Source organism: Magallana gigas, chromosome 4 (genome assembly GCF_963853765.1).
Source record: "Magallana gigas chromosome 4, xbMagGiga1.1, whole genome shotgun sequence".
Lineage (NCBI taxonomy): Eukaryota > Metazoa > Mollusca > Bivalvia > Ostreida > Ostreidae > Magallana > Magallana gigas.
This window is the reverse complement of record NC_088856.1, coordinates 47,251,479-47,263,684: the sequence shown is the minus strand read 5'-3', so window position 1 is coordinate 47,263,684 and position 12,206 is coordinate 47,251,479. Positions and strand designations below refer to the sequence as shown.

At 32.7% G+C, this 12,206-nt stretch overlaps 1 long non-coding RNA gene across 1 annotated transcript; it reads left to right on the top strand.

Moving 5' to 3' along the window:
• The first annotated feature begins 2,257 nt into the window (after nt 1-2,257).
• On the top strand, nt 2,258-3,225 carry LOC136274868 (uncharacterized). The gene is made up of 2 exons (XR_010713299.1): nt 2,258-2,392; nt 2,761-3,225. It is a non-coding gene; the product is annotated as an uncharacterized lncRNA (long non-coding RNA).
• The last annotated feature ends 8,981 nt before the right edge of the window (nt 3,226-12,206 follow it).

The window sequence follows — 12,206 nt, the reverse complement described above, 5'->3', positions numbered from 1 at the left end:
TTGGATATGTGTGGTCTAATAAAATATTTTACATTTTGAACCACATCTTCTAAACTTTAATTTCCTGTGTGTTGTATGCTTTAACGAAAAATAAGTATTATAAAATACATTTAAAGGCCTACAGGTCTCTTTTTACAAAATGTATATAAGTAATGTATTTTATCTCATACGTGTGGTGTATATTACCCGTGTGATAAACCTTTGCTATATTATACGGGTGATGCTATATCAAATACTTCCGGTCGGAACTACTTTTGACACAGCCCCTCGCTTCAACGCTTCAGTGACCTATTTTCGAAAATTTGCTAGTACTTTCAACATAACTATATCTACTACAAAAATTAATATAAAATTGATTTTGTCAAAGATTTAAATTACAAATATGAAGGAAAACACATAACTGCGTAGCACAGGCGTCGGAACCGGGGGGCTATTGTGAGGGGGGGGGGGGAGGTTAGCCCCCCCCCCCCCCCACCTTTTTTGCAAAGTTATTCATAACCGTAACCACAAGACCCTTTTTTCTTGTTTGTCAAGATTTTTCATAAATTTAGCCCACTTCCAACTTTCAATTTGCTTTGTGAAGTTTATAAAACTACAAAAACTATCAAGGAGTTCATCCTGACGACGCGATGAAAACAGAGCGCTCTGGTTGTGATTATATACAAGAACTTACCGAAATAATGTTTCATGAGACTTTTATTCCACCACCAGTAAGCATCCTTATTCACTATTTTCAATTTTGAATCATAAGGCTAGCCTAGTGTTTGTTTTATTAAACATCATGCATCAACAACTGTTCCTCGTTCGAGTCAATTCAAACTAACGAGCATTCGCAACTTTGTGTATGTCAACAAACTTGATTATTCAAGTCTTCTAATCGGAATTTCCATTTAATCAAGATAAAAAGCCCTAAGAAAAATTATCTAGAGCTAAATATTTTTTAAAGGTTTAATTCAGTGAAACTTTACATTAAAACAGTTAGATTTATCTCAGGAATGACGTACGAAATTGTATTGCGCAAGGTCACAATAGCCGCATAACACAACGTTGCATCATCGTTTTTAATCTTTGAAAAAAAAAACCAATTTGGGTCACACAAGGGACTGTCACAAAAGCTTCATAATATAAATCAAATTGTATGAGATAAATAGAACATCTATAATTGTGTGATTTTATATTTGCTTTATCCAACTCGTTGAAATGGTTATATTCGCTTGGCAAGCCTCGCGAATATATACACCATTTCAACTCGTTGGATAAAGCAAATATAAAATCACACAATATAGATATCCTCTATATATTATATGTGTAATGCAATGTTTTATGGGTAATGCAATATATTTTTGTATAGTACGTGCTTTATGAAAAATTGGTAACAGTTAAAAGTTGGTATTTATAGGAAAATATATCCACCGAATGGGGCATTTACATAGAAATACAGTAAATAAATTACAAAAAGCATCAATTTGTAGGCAAATCTTTTAACGACAATACGCTCTAAACAAGTCACCTTTATTTTCTCTTCACAGACTTCATTTTAAACTCATGTATCAAAATATTTAATTTGAACATATTTTATTATGCAAATATATCTTTACATAAATGGATTAGACAGCAGGTATGCCTACGTAAGCCTTTTTCATTAGGTGCAAGGTAATACATATAAAGTGCAAGATTTAATGACAAATTAAATAATACCCTTATTAATAGATTTGTATGATGTAGCATAAAAATATTTATTCAGATGGGCAAAAAAGTGGGGAAAACAGGTTTGTGGGGGGGGGGGGGGGATAATCAAAACCTAAATAGTACAGTTACAACAGAAGTATACTAGTTGTGTGTGCATGTTTTATTTTCATCATAAGATATGTCATCATCTCCAAATAACAAAAAATCTAAAGTTACTGGTTTTTGTAAGTCTAACATTGAAATTTGATTAAAAGATTGTTTCTTCTTCTTTATATTTAGGAAAGTCAAAAAAAAAATGATATGCATTTTCAGTATGATAGCCAGAATTTTCACAAATTGAATTTTCACGAATAAAATCATCAAAAAGGTCATCATTTTAAACTACAAGCATTGTTTTTTAATTGGCAATGTAAAATAATTTCTCTGCGATTCCCAACATCAAAAAGTTAATTTGATAGAGTTATACATGTATAATAATCTTCATTGCTATATTCTGTAATCTTATCCAAAGGTATATATTTCCTTGATACAAAATATAAAATATCCTCTTTAATTGTTGCCTAGATTGACCGGAGGGGGGGGGGGGCAAATCTCTATATCCGCTACTATCACCTGTAGCTAATCACGTGACTGCGTGATCCCAAACAGGTAGAAATAGACCAGAAAAATAATAAACTTTCAGGACTCGCCATGTTGAATGACGGTTTGTATATTTTTTCAAATGTAACAATTAAAAAAAAACCTCTTATAATGCAATACGTTGATTATTGTCTCCCGATATGAGGTGAAATATTGTAACGCTTTATTTGCAATTTCATTGACAATATTGATAATGATTGAAAATGTAGGTCAGATGGTATATGTCAAGACAAATGTTTGTTTATTTTTGATCGAGTGTAGTTATTTGTATTTTATATAAAATGAATCAAGATATCATCATTTAATTACTCATAAACTACATGCTTGTACTATAGTATACTTATTATGCACACATAATAAGATTAATAAAACATTATCATCTTAAAAAAAGGTGTTATGAATGCAATTGATATTATGTTTGTATATTTTTAGGAACGTTTATAGTAAATACATAGCATTTCTGACCATGGACCCTTGGTACAGCAATAGGTGTACTTTGTGTACTGTCCTCAACCCAACATGGTACTGTGAAAATTGTAACATGCATATGTGCACAAGCTGTGTGGGAATGCATATTTCAGATCAATCCAGAGAACACAAGGTGGTGCCATTTGAAAAGAGGGGATCTACTCCAAAATGTTCAAAGCATCCTACAAAACTATGTATACTACATTGTGAAAAATGTAACATTCCATTAGTACACTCTGTGTTTCGTCTGATGAACATATAGGACATGAACAAGTCGATATTACTTTGAAAAATTTAGAAACCAAGAAAGAAATTTTAAAGAAAGATTACAAGAAGTAGAGAATACATTTATCATAAATACACAGATATTGCATCTAAAAAACATTGTTCAGAAAGCTAATCTGAATTAAAACTCCCAAAAAATGAAAACAGCTTTCTATAAACATGAGAAAGAGTTGCAGAGAGAAATAGACACAGTGATTAATAAACTGAAATCCAATGTGGAAGAAATAATATGCAAGCTTTTGGCAGCCTTAGCTAAATTGAAAGAATACTGTAAATTCCTTATTTTACGCGAAATCTAATTCCGCAATTAAGCTGTTATGTATAAAAGTAAGAGAATAAAAAATCACAAGCACCAATTTTTCGATTTAATTTCTTATAGTTTTAAAATTCTGAAATTCTAAAATCTGCGAGGGCTGCATCTCGCGATTTACGTGGATATTAATTCTTTGATATCCACGGTAAATTAAACGCACAGTTTCTAAAATCATGGAGAACATTGCCGAACTAAAATAGTTACAGTACTCCAAAAATATTAGCCTCATCTCTGCCTACACATCCAGGAATTCTGAATTCAATAAATAGCATCCTTAAATTACAGTTTCTTTACCATACCAAGTTTTAACCATCAACAAATTATAGTCTGTCCCAAGTTCTTGCTTCCATCAATTTTTGATGATTTTTAATAAAAATACATATACCTGTGAAAGAAATACAATTTAAATCGATGAAAGGTAATATATCCAAGATATCTTCATTGAACAATTATCCCTTTTCACTCATAAAATTTTACAGGAACGAAAACAATTTTCTTACGGAGATTAATAATAGGAAATGTTTACATCTTTTCTCCATTCGGAATACACTCGGAATACATCGCGCAATTTTTTAACGTTATCATCCGGGCTTATTAATGGCTGATGCAATGCAAAATCTCCGTAGACTTTCGCTATTGGGATGTGTATTGAAACCTGAAGGGGTAGAGGGGGCGTTTCAAAACAGATAATCTGGACATTTTTCATATTAGTGGATGAACGTAGTTTGAGTACAAAGGTATTTACTATTGTTGAAATATCAAGCAAAAAGTGGTGGAAGCAAAAACTCGGGACAGAGTTTAGTAAAAAACAGATTTGTCGAAAGCTCTGATTTTGTCAGTCTTTTCTATGAAGACAAAAAAATATAGGTAAACAACAGATTCGTTAAATGGTGTTCAGACCTTTTCCCCGGACACACCGTTTATTGGTGTACTACGAATCGTCACAGATATTCGCAGGTATGACAAGGCAACTCTTTGGGTAAAAATTTTTCTGATCGATAAGACGTCACAATAAGCAGCATAATGTCATATTTTAATCAGAAACATGTCAATTTTTAGTTTAACTCTGGTTTAAATTATAAAAACTACAAGCTTAAAATGTCACCAAAAACTCTCCTAACTGACAATATCATCGCTTTTTCCCTGTATAACGTATATTTATCATTGATGATGTCACATGCATATTTAAGAGAGAAGATCAGGGTAGACTTTACTTTACCGGTCCCCAAAAATCAAGATCCGTGCGCATATTGCACTATGACGTAAGATTTAGGTCGTTGCTATGCATCTATTTACGGCGGCCATTTTGAAATATCTCGATCAGAAAACTTCCGAGATTCTAGTTGACACAAAATACAACGATATGAATGAAATAAATCTTACTTTAGATGTGAAAGTCGTCAAGACTATTGTTGGGATTTTTTCGATAGCTCAAGCGATCTCATATATAGAGAAATTGCCTATGGCAATACTATTTTTTAGCGCTTTTTTTTTGGGGGGGGGGGACCGGTAAAGTAAAGTCGTTCCGCGTGTGTTATAAGATAAGCAGATAGACATTTATGTGCCTTGACCGGCCTTTCCTCTGTCAGTGTGTAAAAAAAAGGGCAAAAGTCTAACACTACCCCGAAAATGATGAAAGTTGAATTTGGCAAATATCAAAAGCATATGACCTAAACTACTTGATAAGTGCTGCTAGAATCCTGTGCTTCGATGATGTAAATAATATATACGTAGTATATTCAATAAAATTGAAGAAGTCAAGGGGGTTTCCGATAAATAATGACAATATTTATGTTATGCGATTAACAATAGGATTCTAGCAGCAATACTAATAAACATGAACTAATTGCTGATCAAATTATTGTATCATGCATACAAATGAACTTCGGGGTAGTGTTTCACTTTTTGATTTTTTGTTAAGGTAAAAAAGTGATCTATTTTTAACTGTCACGTGATACAATGACACGGCAGCTTCAAAGATTCCGAAATAGAACAATATTATCATGGCGAACACATTCACTTGATATAAATATCAGCACTGTTTAAAAAAAAAAATAAACGATTTTCAAATTGATCATAATATTGACGGTCATTAAACTAAGAGTTGCCTTAACCTACCCGCGTTAAAAACTGAATGAAGAGGATTAGGCAGTATATCCTGTAAAAGAGAATTAAGAGGATATATGGACTGGTGTTAAGAATAAATAATGAATCTTTAAAACTTGCGAGGGGGACTTGTAAAGTCAGCCAAAACCAAGTCAGAAAATGGAGCAAAAAGTGAGGATCTAGTTTATATAAATATATTGATAGGTCAGATAAAGCCTTGCAGTGTCTATAGTGATCTCATTGTCACCATGAAAAGTGATGGTGATAAACCAACTAAAGCTGTGCGCTACTCAAGTTCCACAGACACAAAATACTGTATTTTTTTTTCAAAGGACAACCTCTTTATTATTAGGTAGCATGATATACATGAATAAGAACAGAAACCTAGATATATTTGTGCTAGACTGTACGATAGTGATTGTCAGGAAAACTCCGGTTTACTTACATTAGCAATGTTTCTTATGTCGAGGGATCATTTACACCATACAGTATCACTACAGACAGCCAAAGTAACATTTTAGCAGCAGACTCTTTAAAAAGCAATGTATTCACATCCTGGCTCAGGTCTGACAGTTCTAGATCTGCTACACTAAGAACTGTAGCGTACATCTGGTTAATATATGGAGACAACATAAAAAAATGAACAAAATACAACTATTTTATAAGTAGAAGACTTTGTGCATAACGAACTGTATAATTGTGTTTAAAGAGTACTTTGAAAATTGTATGTACTGCATGTAGAATAAACTATGTTTTTTAAAAATATGATTTCAATATTGCTTTGAAAAATGTAAATGTAAATAAACATCAATTGCAACAGAAGGAGCTCGTCAATTGTAGGCACAATGTAAAATTGAATTCATGGTTGATTTCCATATACTATTCATACAATAAATATCCATACAACGAACAGAGGAAAAAATAGTGTGTAATTTTATATACCCTTTATCTAAGGAGGCGAAATTATGTCTTATTTATTACCAAGCTAATACATGTACATGTACATGTATATGTTTAGTCTTTAGTCATTAATAGTAAGCTTGGACATTTACTTGATATTATTAACTAGATATGCGCTGTCAGAATAATGGACTGTTATTAAAAATTTCGAGAGTGTGCGTTCCCTTATACCGTTTCTCTTTTTTTTTTTTTTTTTAGAAATGACCCAAAACACCTTTACTATGAATAGTTAACATATAACTCCAAAAGTAGGTAAGCATGTACTTCTTGTCATGACTTAATCATCTGGCCATGCTTGATGAAGAAAGGTGTTTTTTTTATAATACAGGATATTACCATATAACTCTAGCACAATTTGAGTACTGTTAGACATTACATTAAAAAAATAAGTTCACAGTGATTATGAAAACAAATGGTTCAAAACCTTTTTTTCAAGATGCATATCCAATATTTGTGTTCCCTTGATTCAGAATGCCCAAGATGTAAACAAGATATGAAAAAGGTAACAAAGAGACGCATAGAAAGAAGAATCATGCATATAGAGCGATAAACAGAAAATCCCGCGAAAGTGTTTTTTTAAAAACATGTTGCGAAAAAGGTTGATAGACAATTTACCAATTTACCATGTTAGCGTACACCAAAACGCGCCTGTCATATGACCGGCCTAAACGACGAATCAGCAAATAAAGTAAATCAGCGTAAAACAAAAAAGGAAGAAAGATGGTATTGTGACTATTGGTAATACCATTGTAACCATGTAAAAGTCCAAACGACACATCTTTCTTTATCAGCGTTACAAGTATTCCTACAAAAGTTTGAATAAAATACAAATAACTTTTAAATACAGATTTCTTTCAGTAGTTTCTCCAAAAAATTCTAAATTAATCTTATCTGTCATAATGGTTTTAAGCATCTTTCAGCCTCTGCCTACTACGTATATGAGCCTTGTGAAGCATGCAGATGAATTTAACGTTTACCTATAATATTAAATTATAACGTTACCTTAAGAACATTTGTGTAATCATCGCATTTAATCATTGGTCATTGGCGATTTATCAATTAACAAATTATAACGTTATTAAGGAACTTTGTGTATTCATTGCATTTATTCAATGGTAATTGCCGGTTTATTAACAAATAATATGGGACAACTAAAGGTTGAAAAGCTCGCGTCGCTTGGGCAAAGAGAAAATTCGGAATACTGTTACCTTTGACATATTAAAAAATCTATCGTCAAATTCGATCCCACAACTGTATTGTAAGTTGTTGTCCAGTACAAACTCGTGCACCTGGTCATTCACAATAAAGTCTGGCAAAGTTTTTGTTCTGCTATTAAAATCGCCAAATATAAAAAATATTACCACTAGACATATGGTAACTTAGCTGATTTTCTAATTCCATACACAAATTTAAGTAATTTTTTTTTATGAAAGTTGATCTAAGGTTTTATCTCAGGATCGTACGAAAGCAGAGAAGGATCATTCGAGATTCGAGATTCAAAATACGAGATTCGAAATACGAGATTCGAGATTCGAAATTCGAGATTCAATATCTAAATTAACCAATCAAATCATGGATCTGAAACCTGTATCCTAGCAACATCAAACTGTTCTAAATAAAGATCATTCGTACATGCTCTTTCCTACAAATAAATGTCTTAATAGATCTTATATAGTGGTTATAAAATGGTTAAATTAACATTGATGAATTAACCCCACACAGTATAAACAATTAAATTAGAAATAACACTGTTGGCTTTGCGAATCTAAGTGGTTTTGTTTGCCCTGTATGTATTTCCCCCCGAACAATTTTAACCCGAAGTGTATTCGCCCCAACTGTGTAAAAATCGGCTCGCGAAGAAAGATCTGTTTAATCTAAATGTTTTAGCTATGAAACGAAACTCAATGAAATAATCGACATGTCAAAATATAGGTTATGATAAAGTTTTAAACCATAGAAGATATAATGATTTACAACCTCAAAGACAAAAATCCAGATAAGAATAGTGTATTTTAGGGTATGGCAATGCCATTGTCGATATGAGAGAGAGAGAGAGAGAGAGAGAGAGAGAGAGAGAGGAGAGAGAGAGAGACAGAGAGAGAGACAGACAAACAGACAGACAGACAGACACAGAGAGAGTTTTGTAGTGTCAAATTCAGTTTTGATTTAGAATTTGAATTTGATTTGATTTGTTACAAGCATATATAGACAATAATTAAGCCTCTAAAAGGAGAAAAGAGAGGAGGTAGCTAGGGTAGGGCAGACCAACTAGCAAGCTTTAATTTTAACGGTGTTAGCGCACCTGTGATTTACATCGACTCTCTCTCTCTCTCCCTCTCTCTCTCTCTCTTTCTCTCTCTCTCTCATCACCTAGCATTTCCTTTGCCGTGAGGGGGTTTGGGGTATTTGTGATGTCTTACATTAGCTAGCGAAATGATAAAAAAACATGAAATTTTCTTTAAATTGTGTGCGGATGTTGTACTCAAATAATCTGTTTTCAGTGTATACATTTCAAGAGGGGGGGGGGGCTATAAAGTCCTAATTAGTTTGCCTGTTATTCTGTCCCCACTTTGTTTTCTCTTCGTTTTCCAGGTTTTTTTTATTTGGCTCGGCAAATTAATATAAAACTTTCTGTGTAGCTCCATAACGATGCACTGTAGATAAATTATGAGTAGTTTTACTTTTGATAAACAGGTACATATCCGTACTTGATTTTTAAATTTGACTCTTATAATCGGATTTAATATTCCAATAAATATAGGGTAGGAAAGAGTAGACGGGACTTTGTTGCGCATATCCTACTGTACCATTCATTCAACACAGGTATTAGCACTCATCGAGTTCGACTTGCTTTCCTTTTTTTCATCCACTGGATTTAAAGCTATTAATTTTTGAAAATATTTTGAATTTATGGCCTGATTATATATAAATAAGGGCTGCGCTGGTGCATCTATTCACCCAAATGGACCAAAATATATAACCAAATGAATCTAAAAAAAATTGACACAATTAGTTTTAAACGTACGACTCTTTTTCAATTCTAATCGGTTATGTCCTTTAGAAAAATCTTTAACCACACATATTTTAGCAAATAAAACGACAATTGTTTCAATTTTTAATGGGGAGGGAGGTGGTGCCGGTAAAGGACATGTATTGCTTGTGGCAGTTGTGCTATACTCTCATTTGTTATAGTAGGTAATACTACATATTGATATAAAATGAAAGTTTCAAATTACACTGTACATAGCTTCTATCATGCATTTTGACCCGTGCGATAGTTTAAAACAATTTTCAAAGCATTTAATGTAATTCAACCGATCATTTTTGAAATTTAATTTTCTGGATCCCCGCCTGATACGCCAGCCTTCTTGTATATTAGAATTACATGTACGTTGACCATATGTACACATTAACTTAATCGGCCATGTTATGGGACAATAACATTTTTTATCAATGTTTTTGCAGGATATGTAACAAATAACAGTCTATTTGTTGGTTTTTGCACTGATTATTTGAGATAATTTGCCGCCATCTTTTATGCATTCCACACACCACTCATATTTTCTTTATTTGGTGTTCTGTGTGTATGGCGACAAATTGGTAAATTTGCACCACTCACCCCTTGTAGCTTCATCCTGATTACATTTTATCTGGCTAAGTGTAATGTAGTAGTATATTAAATACACACATCTTTGTTTGCAGTGCTTATTTACATCTTTAGAGATTAACTTAGAAAAAAAGTAAACATTTGTATGACTTATATGTAATTATTGTCAATTTTGGTGCGGGGGGGGGGGGGGGGGGGGGTAAGAAACTACAGAGAAACTTAACTTGGCTGTGAAACATATGCTTTTATTCTTTCTTGTTGATATATCAATGAGTGAATTATAACAAAATACATGTACAACAATTAATTTTGAAATATTCATGCACAATCAAATTTTTAAAAAGTTTTACTGTTCTCTGCACAAGAAATCGGCAATGTGAACAAATTGGCACCCTATCATCCCTACCTTTAATTGTAGAGAGTAGGTATCCTTCTATAATGAAAACAATTCCAAAAGTAAGACTCATAATAAGTTGTTTACTGAGGAAAAGGAAAAAAATTGTATTTATTAATAATTCCGTGTAATGTGATAATATCTCAATGATTTGTTTATAATCATAGTACTAGTGTATCACTGTATGCATACATAAAAACGATAAGTAATGCTTATATTTATTAGTGAAACAGGACAGATTATTTATATTTAGATTATTTAGATACATGTACTAATCTTCATGCGGGGATCTAGAAAGGAGGGGGTCAGGGGATCTGGACCCCCTCTTCGGGAAAATTGGAGCTTATTAAATTTACATAGTAAATTTTTTTTAAAATTGGCCTAGGACCCCCTACAGAAAAAATTAGCTACGCTTATGAAGTTCTCTACCATAACCGCATTTTTACACAAAAGGGGTGAATAAACCCGGGTTTTAAACTATTACTGGTGGTGAAATATCCCAGGGTTCAAACGCATCAGGTGGAAATGCACCAGGGCAAACAAAATCACTTAGATCCGCGAAGCACACTGCATTATTACTAGTCTACTTAGATATTCTGTGTAAAAGTAAATACACATAATTATTTAGTTAGGTAGGGAGAAGTGAACATAGCATTTATTAAGAGCTATTAAGACATTTATTTGTAGGAAAGAGCATGTACGAATGATCTTTATTTAGAACAGTTTGATGTTGCTAGGATACAGGTTTCAGATCCATGATTTGATTGGTTAATTCAGATATTGAATCTCGAATTTCGAATCTCGAATCTCGTATTTCGAATCTCGTATTTTGAATCTCGAATCTCGAATGATCCTTCTCGGCTTTCGTAGGATCGTCATCCGATCCCTCAAATTCGACCTCTAACTTCACTAACTGAACACAGTTCACCGTACTTTTAATTACATGTTTACTTTAAATGGAAAGAGAGAACTCTATTACAAGAACAAACTTCGTATCAAATTTACGCTTATGTATACTAATAATATATGGTTTAAAGAGAAGAAAAAAAGCCAGTAAATAAAATGTAGGGAAGCGGTGCTACTTTTGTTGCATTAAATTTTTCAAAATTTCTACACAAGAAAACGTTTATTTTAGATGAGTTACCTTTCCCGAACAAACGAAAAACAGCAGGTATTTTGTTCTTTCCATTATATGACATTCATATTCTAATAAAAGTAGCTGGGCCATTTCTTCTAAATGTTATTTGTATATGACGAAAAGTAAGGGCTAGTTATAAAATTTTCAATGCTATTCACACAGAAATTATATTGTTTGAAACAAGGGTTACGAAAAGTATCACAATTCAATGAATTGTTTTTAAAACAACTTTCGGTAAAAAATGTATGTTTTAAAATTATTCTGTATTTTACGGTCTGACAGTTTTATGAGTTGCCGCAATAATTGGCATTCCTAAAGTGAATCATCTGCATTGTATGTGATGCTCAAAATGCTAAAAACCAATATTCTTCTAGAGAACTGTTATTTTCTAAAAATAACTCCTAAAAAGTACTCTTAAATACTCCAAATTCACAGTTTTAAAAAAGTCATCTCCCTTACCAGACTTTCTTCCATAATCTGCGCTTCAAGTTGCATCGGAGGGATCAAATATCTAAATCCGCCACTATAACCTTTCCTTATCACATGGTTTTAAACCGGTAGTAACAAACCAGGAAGAAAATTCAATCAATCTAGATTCGCCACGTTG